Raw genomic sequence first — 15925 nt, 5'->3', positions numbered from 1 at the left:
AATGATTACCACATTAAGGTTAGTTCATACCTCCATCCCCTCACATAATTACCACTTGCGTCTGTGTGTGGTGATAACATTTAAAATCTACTTTCTTGACAACTTTCAAATCTATAATATAGTACTGTTAATTATAGTCGCCATGCTGTACATCAGATCCCCATTCAGTGACTTTTTCGTCTGTGACAACCTAGGCCACACCCAGGCAAACCAAGAACCCCATGGTATTATTCCTCACTCTCTACATCCCAGGTTCCATCCTCCAACCTATTTTTCAAGAGCAAGAAAAATACTCAGAAACTAATTTCACTAGAAATTTCTTGCCAAAGGTCCACTTAAAAGGCAAAAACAAACCTAATTTTGAGGGCTTGCTACTTTTGAGTATTAATCCAAATAACTAAAAAGCATCCTTAGCAGAATTAAATATGAATGTACATAAGTTCCTAAAAACAAGCAATTTTCCTAGGTGTTGCTTTTCACCAGAGATCAGCATCATGCTGTTTAAGGAGCTCTCAAAAGCTCTGTGACAGAAGTAAAATTAAAAGACATTAAAATTAAAAGACCGGGGCTTCCCCGGTGGCACAGTGGTTGAGAATCTGCCTGCCAATGCAGGGGACACGGGTTCGAGCCCTGGTCTGGGAAGATCCCACATGCCGCGGAGCAACTAGGCCCGTGAGCCACAATTACTGAGCCTGCGCGTCTGGAGCCTGTGCTCCGCAACAAGAGAGGCCGCGATGAAGAGTGGCCCCCACTTGCCGCAACTAGAGAAAGCCCTTGCACAGAAACGAAGACCCAACACAGCCATAAATAAATAAATTAAATAAATAAATAAACCCCCCCCAAAAAAAAAGTTAAAAAAAAAACAGAATCATCTATTTAAAAAAAAAAAAAAAAAAGACAGCCTAGACCATTCACAGCCAAACATTCTCAAAAGTATGATCCTGTTGCACCCTTCCTCACTCACCCCAAGGTCTTGATACAAATGTAGTTGCCAAACCCCACTCCAGACCTACTGAAATACCACCTGCGGGCAGGCCTGGAAATGCGCATTCAGAGTAAGTGCCCCAGGTGATTCCTATGTGCAGCACAATACTGCTTGGAAGCAGCACAATACTGCTTGGAACTAGGGGCTACAGGAGTAGGAGCTGTTACCCATCTCCACCCGCAGAAGTTCTACTCCAAGCCCACCCAGAGGACGTGAAGGAGTTTCTACAGGGAGGCGGGGATGCTGCTTCCAGAACCAAATTTCCTACTGCCCACTGGGCGTTTCCAGCTGGGTATCCCAGAGGAGCCCTGAACCTGCCCCTCCGGTCCCGAGAGAGTTCTCGGTTCCCGGTATCATTCATTGTCCCCAGCTTGCTCCCCAGCCTGGAAGCAGCCTTGCTCTCTACCTTCAGTCAGCTGCCAAGTATTCCTTTTCTGTTCTGGAAGCAGCTTCCACTCCACCGCAAAAATCATCTCCCCATGCACACGTTCTGTGTTCTCATCCCTGTTCTAAAAGCATGGTGACAGAGGACTGGCAACCTGAGTTCAAATCCTGGCTGAGCCCGTTTCCTTGTCTGCAAAACGAGGATGACGACAACAGCACTCTGAGAAGTTTTTGCGAATGTTATATGAGCTAATGCACCCTAAATCCACGTTAAAAGGTATTCAACTGACTTTCATACTCTTCCTCCCGCTAACTCAGGCCTCGAACATCATGTTTCACCTGACCTACTTCTAAAGCCTCATAACAGAGAGCCCTGCCACCCATCTGTCCCCACGCCAGCCTCTCCTCCACACTGCTGCCACCCAAGCTTTTCTCCAACACGCGGCTCTGATTTCATCATCTCCCTGCTTTAAAACCTTTGACAGCTATCGCTGGCTTTACAGGATCAAGTCCATACTTCTTTGCCTGGCAAGCAAGGCCTTTTGCAATCTGGCTCTCCCCTCCCTGCCACTGTACCCAAATGCCAGGCACCATCTGTTCTGGTAACAACACCCCAAACATGACTTGTATTTTCATGCCTCCCAGCCTCTGCTCAGCAGGCTCCCTTCATAGAAAGCCCCTCACTCTCTTCCCCACCTGGCAACGTGCTCGGCATTCTTCACCTCCTCCCTGAAGCCTTCCCCAGCCCCAACTCCTCCTCCCCTTCCTCCTCTTGGCTCCCGCTGCGCACGTGTCTCTCTAACATTTGTACTCTGCGTGCACTTGTCTCCTCAGACTGACACAGAGCTGGGCTTCAAACTCAGAAGGGCACAATGACAGCCCTCAAGAAATATTTGTTGGAAAAATTAATGCAAGACTTCCGCCACCCTTTGACAAGTGAAAACAGTTTCTAATTTGTCAAACAGTTAACACCTTCATGGTAACTTTTTACTTCTAAAACTCTTAAGGATATTATATTCTCTGAGCTAGCTAAGACTGCTCTTAATGAAGAAAGCAAAAAAAAAAGCCCTGTCAAGGTCAAATGCCTATAAATCCCATCAGCTTAGAATTCAATCACTATCCCTCTAAAAATGGTATCTCATCACTGTTTCCATGATGGGAGGGGCAATCACGCTCTTTGATTCCTCCTGGCTTGACTTTTGGTATGTGGAGCTGGACAATTTAAGGAGTCCTTCTTGCTTAAACAAAACATTTCAGAAAGGAAGGGATAAACAAACTGTTACTTCACGGCAGGAAAAAAAAAAGTGTAAAAAAGCTCCAGTGCAGCTGAACTTGAGTGGCCTTAGGGAATCAAGGTCGTTCTCAGAGAACAGGTACTACCAGGTCAGGGAGCAGCGTGCGCCCTTGTCTTCGTGAGACCTCTTCTTCCACAAGCCATTCACAAAGCCAAATGCCCCAAGATTTAGAAACACCGGATAGAAGAAAACGTATCTTGCTTCACCCATAAATGCCTATTTAAACAACCTCCAAGCTGTTCCTTGACTTCTGCTGTTCAAAACGTAGGATGTATTCATTCTCGCTTTCCATGAGTCTTTAATAGGACACAAGCCAGTAAAGAGAGTCCTCCCCCCTCGTGAGGATCCGGGGCCCTTCAGGGAAGCACCAATGCCTCTCCTCTGCAGGAAAGACTGCGCTCCACGTGGGCGGTGGCCCTGTTCATAAATAAACCACACGTAGGACTTGAGTGTGGCACTACAGACTTACTCCATCTAAACAAAATAAAGTTTCTTATTGTAAAATGCACTCCAGCAAAACTCTACATAAGTCTGCGGAGCATCTCATGTTCTCACAGGCTTAGTAAATAAATGGACTTTTTAAATACTGACTTTTCATTAAAACCAGAAGGTTTGTTAGCAATATCCTCATGGCAATAATAAAATACCCACTTTATTTTCTGGTTCCTTCTCCTCTATGTATTACCATCTAAAAATGTCCCACTTGTTTGTTCAAAACATTTCATATAAACGTCTAATTGTTTTAATAGAAGCAACTGAGAAATTATGCATAAAGGTTATCTTGAAATCAAGCTCTTATCTGGACTTCTGTAACAAGTACCTTAAAGTTAGCAATTTTTAAAACCCTCAGAACAAACCGAAACTTCCATTCAATTACTGATCCGGAAAGCTGAATTTAAAAATAGGGTTAAGGAGCTTCCCTGGTGGCGCAGTGGTTAAGAATTCGCCTGCCAATGCAGGGCACACGGATTCAAGCCCTGGTCCGGGAAGATCCCACATGCCGCGGACCAACTAAGCCCGTGTGCCACAACTACTGAGCCTGTGCTCTAAAGCCCGCGAGCCACAGCTACTTAAGCCGGCACGCCTAGAGCCCCTGCTCCGCAAGGAGAGAAGCCACCGCAATGAGAAGGCCGCGCACCGCAACGAATAGTAGCCCCCGCTCGCCACAACTAGAGAAAGCCCGCGCACAGCGACGAAGACCCAATGCAGCCATAAATAAATAAATGAATAAAATTTTAAAAAATAAAAATAGGGTTAAGAGGAGAAGGGAGTAAAGGACCTGTTTTGGGCACCTATGAGCCAAGCACACTGCTATGTATAGCTATGTAAGTCAGATGTTACACAAAACCCGAACGAACTTTTTGGCCAGCTAAAATATTTTGTGTAGGTTCTCACCTTTAGTCTTGGCACGAACCCTATGAAACAGGAATTACTATCCCATTTTACAGACAAAGCGACAGAGGTCCAGTAAACTACCCATGGTTCATCTGGCTTCAAAGATCATGCTTTTTTCACTATCTCCTATATATTTGTATTTTTAAAAAAGGAGGAGAAAAAAGCAGTGTATATGTGTATATTTTTAGTGTACTACTATAGGTACAAAGCACTACTCTGTCCAAGGCACCTTATTATTCACTACAGGCAAGTTGTAATGTATAAAATAGTATCCCTGCCCACTAAGCAGTAAACATAATAATATGCTGGGAACTGCCAATGATAGCTTCCGTCCATCAAAGCTTCTCTATATATACCATGCTATTCTTCATTAAGACATACAAAACGCCTTTAAGTTTGATTTTTCCCAGACATACAACAGGCACTTGGAAAGATATCAAGGGAAAAAACTTAAATATCAAATTAAGTTAGCAAAGTCAGTTATGATACGAACTTTTATTTACATGTCTGGGTTTCCAAGACAATGTACATATAAAATTATCACCCTGAGGGTGTATTTAGATTTACGGCTGTACTTCAAATCAGCATAAGCATTTATCAGAAAAATAGTCTGTTAAAATTTATCGAATAGAGGTAGAATTAATGCATATTCCTAAATTAATGTATTTAGAAATAAATCTTTATAGAACAGTGTTTTACCATTATAACTCAGGTAACTTGTCATTCTGAATAAAATTCTACCACTAGAAATGTTTAACACTCAAGCCATTTTACCCAAGAGTCACATGGTTCATAGTCTTAAGATATACTGAGAACTTATACCCATTTAACCAGGCCAACTATTCCGAATACCATGGTGTTTCCAACAACAACTGGAATAAATTGAACTTGCACCCCTCCCCCACGATATACTAATAAATTTCCAAACAAACTCTAAGCCATTACTTCTTTTTTTTTTATAAATTTATTTATTTTATTTTATTTATTTTTGGCTGCTTTGGGCCTTTGTTGCTGCGCGTGGGCTTTCTCTAGTTGCTGCGAGCGGGGGCTACTCTTCATTGCGTTGCACGGGCCTCTCATTGCTGTGGCTTCTCTTGTTGCGGAGCAGGGGCTCTAGGCGCACGGGCTTGAGTAGTTGTGGCACGTGGGCTCAGTAGTTGTGGCTCGTGGGCTCTAGAGCGCAGGCTCAGTAGTTGTGGCGCACAGGCTTAGTTGCTCCGCAGCATGTGGGATCTTCCCAGACCAGGGCGTGAACCCGTGTTCCCTGCATTGGCAGGTGGATTCTTATCCACCGCGTCACCAGGGAAGCCCCCATTACTTCTTTATATTTTAAAGAAAGCGACTTATGAATTGCTAAATTAAATTGCCTGCTCCCAAATCATAAGGAGAAAAAAGCACAGTCTAGGACCTATTCTTGCGAAAATATTTAACCTGAATCTAAACGTACCTTTAGATTAAAGGAAAGCCTCTAGTTTACAGAAAATACAGAGCACAAACGAACAAGGTAAACACCAACACAAGGAAACAAATTCAGATATGGTACATCCTACAAGTTCTCTGCTGAAAGCCAGCAGAGGGAGGGAGGAGGTCGTAAGATAGCATTTTTCTATATTTAAAAAAACTACAGGGACAAAAGCAACAACCCACAGTGCAATATGTAACCCTTGACTGAATCCTGGTTCCAAAAACCAGAAATGGTGACAAATGACATTTGGAGGACAATTAGATAACAGTAAGAAATTACTGTTAATTTTATTAAAAGTGATAATGAGGTGGTGATTTTTGTCCTTAAGTCCCTAGTTAGAAATGCATACTAAAATTTGTCAGGTGATATTATATGATGCCTGGGATTTGCTTTAAAATATTTCGGCAAATTAATCCAACGTTGTCTTTTCGCTAAAAGATGCTTTGCAAAAACAGCTTATACAATTCAATGCACTTGGGAAATACTAACTCCTCTATTTCCCTTCAAGGAGATTGAGAATGAACATTAGAAATAAGGATGCTCAAAAGTCCTGCAGTTAAAAACAAAAACACCTGTTTTACTTTTGTTAACCCAGATCTTCCTGCTTATTTGAACATAAAACCTTGCTTCCCTGCATAATGTCTATTAATTTCCTGAGAGTCCACTTCTGTGGAACCCACTTTGGGAACTGCTGCCTTATCTAGATAAACCACCCTGAGGTAAGGTTCTCTTAAGTCACGTGCAAGCTTCAAGAATCCTGAATAATCAAATATTCACAACTGCATCTATTTGCAGCTTAGGAGCCGCTCACCTTTTCTGTCTTTTGAGTCTATAAATTATTATATTTACTCTTTAAGTTAACATGCTTTAATTTATGTCATACTCCTTCTGTAATATGAAATTGCCACTGGAAAATTTCCCTCAAATGGACTTAAATTTTACTTATTCACATCCACTTTCTTGGAAATCTACAATGGAATAGATTTCAAATCCTTAAGTTTCAAACCACACCTAGTTTTCACTTCCAAAAGTATCTTGAGATATTTCAAAGGGTCCCTCCCCAAACCCTCTCCAGAGACTCCTCAAAATAAGTTAACTGGCTTCACAGAATAAAAACACAAAACAGAACAAAACATAACCTCAAATCAAAACTCTTTCACAGTCCTTCAGGTGGTACTTAGGGTTCCTAATAACTTACCTCAAAGACCCCCAGATTTCCATCTTTATGCACCAGAAGTGGTCCCATTCTTATAAACGGATCCTATGGGTACTTGAACAACTAAATCCCAAGACGAATTCACCTTACCACAAATTCTACTTACTCCACGGCTAAAAGTTTTACAGCAAGCTTTGAATTATCTGTAGTTCATTTGAGAAAAACTGTGTCCTCTTCCCCAATACTTTTAAAAAATCCTTTGGAAATTCACTTAAAAGAACACAAAAATGGCTAACAAAGAAATCTAAGCTAGAAGTCACTACTACAAGAAAAGAATCAAATTTGATGTCTCCCTGGCATCTAGGAGGTAATTTACAACATTCAAAACCCTTTCATATACATTCCGTCATCTGACCCTCAAAACCCTGGAAAGACGCCTGTTTTCCATCATAACATATATCTAACATGGCTCAACTTGAAAGCTGACAACCTGTCAACCCTCAATTATCCTTACCATGGAGAGAATGGCGGCATAAATAATTTGATTCAGCTGAGCAGTGTAATGTCCCTCACCTCCCGGCTCTCACTGGGGATGCTCAGGCCAGACCCTACCACAGGGACTATCACACATGATTTTGCTTGGGGGTACTTGCAGACAGCTAACTGTCCACAGGCATTTGGATCTTCATATATATCATCCTCCAGGCCTTTCCTATTATTCCACAAGGAGGGTAGACTCTCCTTTGAACTCACTACACCTGCCTAGAATGGTCCAGTAGTATTTTTTGTAGCATCATCCCATGGAGCTTTCCATTTTCACCCATGCCAGTGTTCCCACATAAAAGAAGGACAATGTGTAACTGCAGGCAACACATATGAGGGCAGACAAAACTGCTTTGGAATAAAGTGACCGTGGTTTGGATCCTGGATCTTCCTGTCTTGGCCATGTGTGCTCCTTGCTCTCAGATCCCTCACACGTACATGGCGCTCTCTACCTCCTAAGGCTGTCAAGGGCTGGGGGAGAGAGACCCTCCCCATGGTAAATAGCATAGAGCAGTGTTTAACAACTGCGGGCTGTCTGCCTGCCTCACTTTCTCCCAGAAGGGGAAACAAGCAATTTTAAAAAATGACTAAGGCAAGCCAGGACCCCAACCATCAAGAGGCCTACAACCCATAGGCAAAGCAAGCAGGCAAACGACTTTTTAATAAAAGACAAAAAGAGAAAAACATTACAATCAATGTACAAGCAATGTGCTGGGGGGATTAAATAGAAGGAACCATTTACAGGCAGAAGGGGGAAATCAGAAAAATGTGAATGAGAAAGCAATATTTACTTAAGCTAGGGCCTTGAAGGACAATGAAAATTTCAGTGGTGGGGGGAGGGGAGGACAGCCTCCTCAGAGGCAAAACTGAAAGGAAGTAGGACAGTTACAGTCTCAGTGGCAGAGACACATGGAGGACAAGTGGGTGTGGTAAAGAAAGTTACAAATCAGACCATAGAGAATCTTGAAACCTATGAATAAAAGGGGAACAGCCAGGGCTCTTATCTGTCCTTGCATTAGCTACGGTGCTTTCAGCTGCAAGTAACAAAAACTACGTGACAATAAGGGACAATAAGTGACTTAAACTGGGATCTCAAAACCTTTTGATCATGCAGCCCTAACAGTAAAAATATTAAACATGTACCCCAATAATTTATACATAATTAAAACACTAGTTATGAATTACATGTGTATACTAATACAGTGTGTACATTATAAAACATCCATCAAAAACTCTTTAAAGGATGAGAATGATCCAAACAGTATTCTTAGGTTTATTTGCATTTATTAATACACATCCATACACAATTTTGGTGCCAACTCATTAAATTTGATTTAAAAGGCATTTTCTAATCTCAAATAAGACATGTTCTTATTCCTGTAGATTTACATCATTACCATTCAACTTTCTTTGCAAGAATCTTTTTAAACCACTTGCCTATTTTGTTGGAGTCAGTTTACTTAAAACTAGATAATATAACCCATAAATCCATTTACATGGATAGAGTTCACCAAAGACAAGAATAAGAATGAGAGGCTTCCCTGGTGGCGCAGTGGTTGAGAATCTGCCTGCCAATGCAGGGGATACAGGTTCAAGCCCTGGTCTGGGAAGATCCCACATGCCGCGGAGCAACTAGGCCCGTGAGCCACAATTGCTGAGCCTGCGCGTCTGGAGCCTGTGCTCCGCAACAAGAGAGGCCGCAATAGTGAGAGGCCCGCGCACCGCGATGAAGAGTGGCCCCCACTTGCCGCAACTAGAGAAAGCCCTCGCACAGAAACGAAGACCCAACACAGCCATAAATAAATAAATAAATAAATAAAATTTTAAAAAAAGAATAAGAATGAGGGTACCACTGTCAATTCCACTAGGTTGTAAAATGCCTCCTCTTCCCTCAGGCGACCTTCTATAACCTAAGTGACAAGAAGACTTTCAGATATACCAACCAGTGTCAACTCATCTATTAAATATTAATAAAGCTAATTTTTTTTCTAGATAAACTTTTAGTATTTTCTTTCTTACCATATTGGATGGTCTGGCACACTCCACTTTGGAGATCACTGCCTCGAACAATAATTAAAAAAATTTTCCCACATAAGAAGTTCTGAGTCACAGTGGTTTTAGGGTTGGTTAATTCAGCAGCTAAAAAAAGTCCCTGTGGTCTTAGGCCCCTTCCGTCTTTGTACTCTGTGATTTTCAGAGTGTCAACCTGTTTTATTGTGCTGACAATCTTAGGTTCTCAATATGGTGGGACCCAATAGTTGGTCACACACTTACTCATTAACCAGTCACTAGCAACAGGTATGGTATTACTAAAGTTGACTTGGCTTAATCAAGATGCACCCCCTGGGACCGGAGGTACACCCAACTTACCCTGCAACACATGGGCAATGGAAAACTAATCAAAAGCAGGATTATGTTATCAAGCAATGTGGTAATAAATTCTTACAGCAATGGGCCCCTGCTATGAATCATGTAACCACCAGAGCATGAGTGAGCCCAGACCCAGGCAGAAAAGCCACCCTGCTGAACCCAGCTCCAATTTCTGAATCCCAAGCAAATAAAGGGTTGTTGGTTTAAGCCACAAGAAGGAAGGGAGGACCAGGATGGGGAATGCTGAGGTATGGGCAAGAAACTATCCCTGCCACAGCACTCTACGTATGTAGGACAGTGGGTGAAGAAAGAACAATGCTGTTTCATTTCCACAGAATTTTTAAAATTCAATCATCTAGCTCAGAGTCAGCAAGCACTCAATAAACATTAAGAATTGATGTTACTAATCCCAAGTAATTTAGTATAAAGCATGGCAGACAGAGGGGAGTATAATGGGTTACATGGGAATAATGACCAACTTCCGAGTTTTTTGCAGTAATTCAATATCCTGTTACACAAGTGCCTGTGCACACAGCAATTCAAATCCCCACAGAGTGTGGAAAAGTCTACTACTCTCAAGACTATAGGGTATATATCACAGGAGCATTAAAAATGTTCACATTCTTTGGCATATTGGTATGTTGTTATGACCATCAATACCACTTTTGGAAACATACCCTGCATTAGACAGCGAGCTCTTTTTGTTTATCCAGCTCCCTCTCTCTTCCATTAATAATAACCCCCTTCTTTGTGGGATACTTTGTCTCCCCACAGTCCCATCTTGTGGGTCTAATGGGGACTGCCAACCGTAACTCTCCTTTGGCTGGCATCAGGCCAATCTGGGTTCTCTCCAGGGTTTTCTCAAATTGGAACTAAGAACAAAGAGTCAGTTTCTTGATGATGAGAGGTTTTCAAGGTACCAGCAGCCAGGTACCCCTGTGTGCTGGGCCCTATGATTTTTTAATTTATTTTTTATTGGGCCCTGTGATTTAATGATGAGTAAATCACATCTGAACCAAAGGGCTCTGATAGCCTGAGAGATATTTCTTTCCAAAACACCTAAATGTCAAAATGGGCTGGTTAAAATAAATTATAGTAATGTATGTAATGGATTTACTAAACAGCCATTAAAACAGTGCCAAAGAAGAATGTACTGATATGACAGGAGAAAAAACACATCACTTAAGTATATACTGTACTCTAAACTGTGCAGATACATTACATGCACCCTTGTGTGTCGAATCTTTTACATATTTCTTCAAAAGCACACGTAATAGAAGATCCCATTTTTGCATGAGCATATATGCATGGAAAGGTCACAGCCAAGTGTTTCTTAGAGACTTCCCCAACTCCGACCCCAACTCACAGAGGTAATAAGCCTCTGTTCTGGGTGTGGCAGGGAGGGTGGTGAGTAGTGAGTCACCGTGGTTCCGGGCTGTACGGCTGAACATCCTGGGTTCACATCTATATAGTTGCAAATGGAAGATTTTTACTAATAAATTCCCGCATGGTAGTGGCAAAATCTGTGCTAAAATTCAAGGACTATGCCATCCCTCTGCAACACTTTTCTTGTCCTTGACATTCCTACCTATATGACTCTTCTTTCCAGAATATTCTCCTTGATCACACACACCTGCAGGAGCCCCTAAAGACAACATCTACCCTAGAAAGGCATCCCTCATCAGTAACACAGCCAACCCAAACCAGAACCCCTTCGACACTGCACAAGATAACGTCTCCCGATAGCCTACATTATCAAAAGTCCTCCACGAACCTACAAAATCCATTCTCCTCATAATAAAAAACCAGAAGCCATTCTTCTGCTTTGCTGCTCTTGTCCCCTTCTGTTACACTGATAACCAAGTCTCCCAACTTCATTAGCAAATACTGCTTCATAACACTGTCTCTCCACGCACACCTGAAAATGGCAGCCTTTTTATTTTATAGTCAGACAATCAGAACTCATTGATGCATCCTCTTCCTGAGGCTTAAACCCCATTGCTTAATATTTTAAAAAGATGGTCTTCTGAGAATAAGTTTAAAGAGCTGAAGATGAACAGGTTGCTCAGACATAAAAGAGCCTATAGCTTAGCACATAATTTTATTTTAGAACCTTTTAAAGAAAATCCATACCAGCTTCCAGATGAGTGTCAAGTTGCACTCAGCGCTCTTAAATAGGCAAGCAGGACACAGTACAAACATTTAGAGTCACAGTGAAAATGGGTCACCTGCAGCCTACTACTTCTTTACCGTTAAGCCAATAGCATAAGGGAAGAATTTATTTAGCACAGAAAGTGCTGCAAAATCAGACTTACCCAGACATCAGTAGAAAGAGCCCAAGAAGGATGTCACCAAAAATGGGACATTTATCCAGGCTTTGTAATTCAGCTGAGAGATACCAAGAAGAAAGGCAAATGATATGTTCATTACTTATTTTTAAAAAGATGTACGGATTTGAGAAGTGATTTCCTTAAGAATGCTGTCTGGGTTACTAGTCCGGATTATAAATCGCACTAGACCCTGAAGCCTACTTAATAAAAAAGAAGTTGAAAATAAACAAATTATTAGTTTGAGGTATGTGAATTTCTGAAACTCTCTTGGGAAGAAAGTTTTATTACCATTATTACTGAACTGTTCTTAATCTCTGACATCAAAGCATAGATGTTAACCCTGGGGTTCTGAAACCCGAATAACTCATAAATGAAATGCCACATATTAACATTAGTCTGTTTGTCAAGTTTTAGCCAATTCACTTGTGACTCCATGAATAAAGAGAGATATGGGGGTGGGAATAGGGAGAATCAGAAGACCTAGGTTCAAGTTCACCTCCACCGTTTATAGATGATATCAAGCAAACTGATCTAACTTGTCCCACCTCAGTTTACTTAACTGAGGATTTAAGGATAAAATATGTAAGTAAAGCCCTTTACAAACCCCAAAGTACTATTCTAATATTACAGCACTGGCTCCAGAATGCCTACATTTCTCAAACTATTGGATAGTCACAGAACTTTACGCTTGAAAGGTAATCCCATTACAGGGACAACAACAATGAGAAAACTAAGGCCCAGAAAGGTTTAAGAGCCTAGTAAACAGACAACATTTGTAAACTGGTGGGAGGTTGGGAAAAGGTTCTAGTTTTTCCACCATTGAAATATGCATTTTAAAGGATGGTTCAAAACAAAGCTATCCTAGGAACTAAAACAAATCTCTCCCCAGCAATACATATATTTCTTCTGCTTTATTTTGCTTTTGTAAACTTTACTCCTGTAACTTACAAGTTAAAGAAACTTTTCATCAGAAGGATAAAAAATAAAGCCATCTCTCTGACTACGAGACTCACAGCCTACTTGTAACCCAACCCAGACAAAAACCTTTACAATTGGGTTAGAAATGTCTAATGGAAACATCGACATAACATGAACCTCCAGCAATGCTGGCAGGCATCATTATAATATGGATTACAGTTCTAGCAGCCCAGGGATACTGATTTGAATGTTCCTGGGAGATAAAGAATTAATCAGCAACTCAGAGGGGGGTGTAGCCTAAAAATGAACAATTTAATGGAGAAAATTCCATTGTCTTTAGATTTGTGCCCTCAATCACCCACTATCAAAAACCCACTATGGCACCAAATAAATTGTGTGTGGTTAAAGAGACGAAATGTTCTTTTCTACAGGCTGTTATGGGAAGCAGAAAAAGGCTGACTATGAATCAGTTATGTTTTAGTTCCACGATGGACATAAATTATGATAATTTAGACATTCTGGTGGTTAAACCAAAAAAGCAGGAAAACCATGGCTCCCAAGTCCCAGTAAAAGTTAAGTTTGTGGTATCACAGCTGAAAGACAGGGTCATGAAAACTGACCTTAAATTTATTTCTGGACTTTCCTGCCTCCACTAAAATCGATGACACTATTTCCCATCTCTTATTGTCAAATCACAACAATCCGGAAGCCTGGACCGAATTCACTTGGCAGGTAACAGGAGCAACCCTAAGAGGAAGTCCTGAAGGATGTCAGATACCATATTTCCTTCACTCCCACATACTTTTCATCTTAATACCGCCAGGATATATTTACGATGAGTTCTGACTGACACCCACCAAGCATTCTGGCTGACACAAATTTTGCAAAAACTGGCATACTCCAGGGGACGTCCCTTGTGAGATCTTCAGTAGCTTAGATGAGTAAAACATTCAGACTACCACTATAATGAACATCTCTCGGTGGCTCATAAATTCTTTCATTCCCAGCAATCAAAAAGCAGCTGTTAAAATCCTGGAATCTTCCTAGTAGCAGATCTTAAATACCTCCAAGCTGGCCAGGGAAGCTTCCCAACTGCTTTCTTCTCCTTCCCCTCCCCCATCCCAGGAGTGCCAGGCTGGCAGGAATAACGATGACCCAGGAAGGAAAGAAAAAAAAAAAAGGGAGAGAGAGAGAGAGAGTAGCGGATCTGGTGAAAGCAGAGATGCAGACTCCCTTCATTTCCACTACGTAGAAATACCAACTCTCTGTACCAACTCACCAGGTTTCTCCTTTCCTCTCCTATCCCCATCCCCCTCCAAACACATTAACTTCTGCAGTCTGATGGTCTGGCATTTGGAGTTAATGACCTCAGCAGTCCTAAGGCCATTCCTCAAAGATTTTTAACCAGTCACTTCCTTTCCATGCCAGAGTTCGAGGCCCATCCCACGGGAAGATTCAGCTTCCTTTTACCTTGTAAACCGCCCAGACGGCGATGCTCCTAGGGTCAAGTTCAAGATGAAGGTGCCCTCCTAACCTCCCGGAGTTGACTCAAGCAGGGAACAGCGCTACCGAGACGAGTCCCATCCCTCGAGACACAGGGATCTGGGGCTGCCAACAGTGGGCTGGAGGGGGTTGGGAGGGGTAGACTGTCGCCGAGCCCGGCGTCCTCCGAAGCCCTGGCCGCGGCGCCGTATTTCTACCTGGCCACCGCCGCATTTCCTCCCGGAGCCTTACACAATAAGTGAAGTAAGTTTTGAGAACGCCGGTCCAGAGACATTTCTGTCTGCAAACTCGGCACACAATGCCTTGGGGCTTCCTTCCTCGCCAGCCGTTCCGGAAAGCTGCCGCGCCAAAGCGGGGAGCCCGTCACACCCACAGCGCTGCGCGCCCGCACCCCAAAGTCCGGCAGGAAGAACGTGCGCCCTGACATAAGTCCCCCCCAAAGAAGTGAGCACTCTTCAGTCTCCAAGAACGGGGGGTGATACACAATCTTGAAACAATTCTCACTCTCCCTCAAAGTCTAATCCTAGCTCACCTCCCCCACCCCCCAAAAAAGAACGTGGATATACTCATCGCAGTGTTCTTGGAAGCGAAGCAATACTTTCAGCCCAGAGTGGGGCAATATGACTCCCTCCGAGGCCTAAGTTCACCCGTCAACTTCGCGACCCACGCTCACCTACCCTCCGGGGGCGCCCTGGACCCCGCGGTGCCAGGCGCGCTTCTTCCTCGCCTCCCCCAACCCCAGGTACCAGGCGCAGCCCAGGCCCTTGCCAAGCCCGAAGGCAACAGAGGAGGCGGGAAAGGGGGCGCGGAGACGCGCCGGGCGGAGGTGGTCCAGAAACTCCAGCGTGCCGCCGCGCGTTCCCGGCAACCCCGAACCCCAGCTCCGCCCGGGGCCGGCTCGGTCTGGCGCGGAGCTGAGGCGAAGGGAAGTCACCGATTCTCCAGAGCCGCCAGGACCGAGGCCCGAGGCGCCCAACATGTTCGTGCCTATCCCCGGAAAGCTCCCGGGTGTGCCCAGCGAAGGGGGGGCAGGGAGGCTCCAGAAACTTTCCCACATGCCTTTCCACTCTCCCATCACCCTCTCCTCCTCCCGAGACCCCTGCTCCGCTCTGCACCGCAGCAGCTGGCGCTGCCCGGGACGCGCGGAGGCCGGCGGCGGCGCCAGGGCGGCGGGAGTTACCTACCGGGAAAGTTTCCAGCTCCTCGGTGCGGTTCCCCACCGCTAGGGCCGGGCCTCGGGGCGCGGCCAGCTCTGCGCTCCGCGGCTGCCTCTCCGCCAGCTCCCAAGGCGGCCGCTGCTCCCGCAGCTGCCACAGCTAAGGCTGCGCTCCGGCCCGTCCCCCCGCCTCGCACGGCCCACACCGGGGCCTCATTGGCAGCGCGAATCCCCGCCCTTGCGCGTGTTCCCGAAGGCACCTTCCTCTCGCGCGCCCGCCCGGGCCGCGCCTCCCGTGCCCCTCCCAGCCCAGGCTTGCGGCGGCTCCCGGGACTTACTGGGGCCCGGCGCGCGAACTTTCTGCGGGGTCCCCAGCTTCCCCCTTGGGGGCTAGTCCCTCGAGGCTGCGCTTGGGTCCCTGCAGG

At 44.1% G+C, this 15925-nt stretch overlaps 1 protein-coding gene across 6 annotated transcripts in view; it reads right to left on the bottom strand.

Annotated features, from left to right (window-relative positions):
• TANC1 (tetratricopeptide repeat, ankyrin repeat and coiled-coil containing 1) overlaps positions 1 to 15659 on the bottom strand; it is a 242525-nt gene extending 226866 nt beyond the window's left edge. For all 6 annotated transcript variants that reach the window (XM_059927927.1, XM_059927922.1, XM_059927925.1 and 3 more), the window contains exon 1: positions 15529 to 15659. The gene's annotated coding sequence lies outside the window, so the exon portion shown is untranslated. The remainder of the gene's footprint in view (positions 1 to 15528) is intronic.
• Between the last annotated feature and the right edge of the window lie 266 nt (positions 15660 to 15925).

The sequence above is a fragment of the Balaenoptera ricei genome, chromosome 7 (genome assembly GCF_028023285.1).
Source record: "Balaenoptera ricei isolate mBalRic1 chromosome 7, mBalRic1.hap2, whole genome shotgun sequence".
Taxonomy (NCBI): domain Eukaryota; kingdom Metazoa; phylum Chordata; class Mammalia; order Artiodactyla; family Balaenopteridae; genus Balaenoptera; species Balaenoptera ricei.
This window is presented reverse-complemented; position numbering and strand designations above follow the sequence as displayed.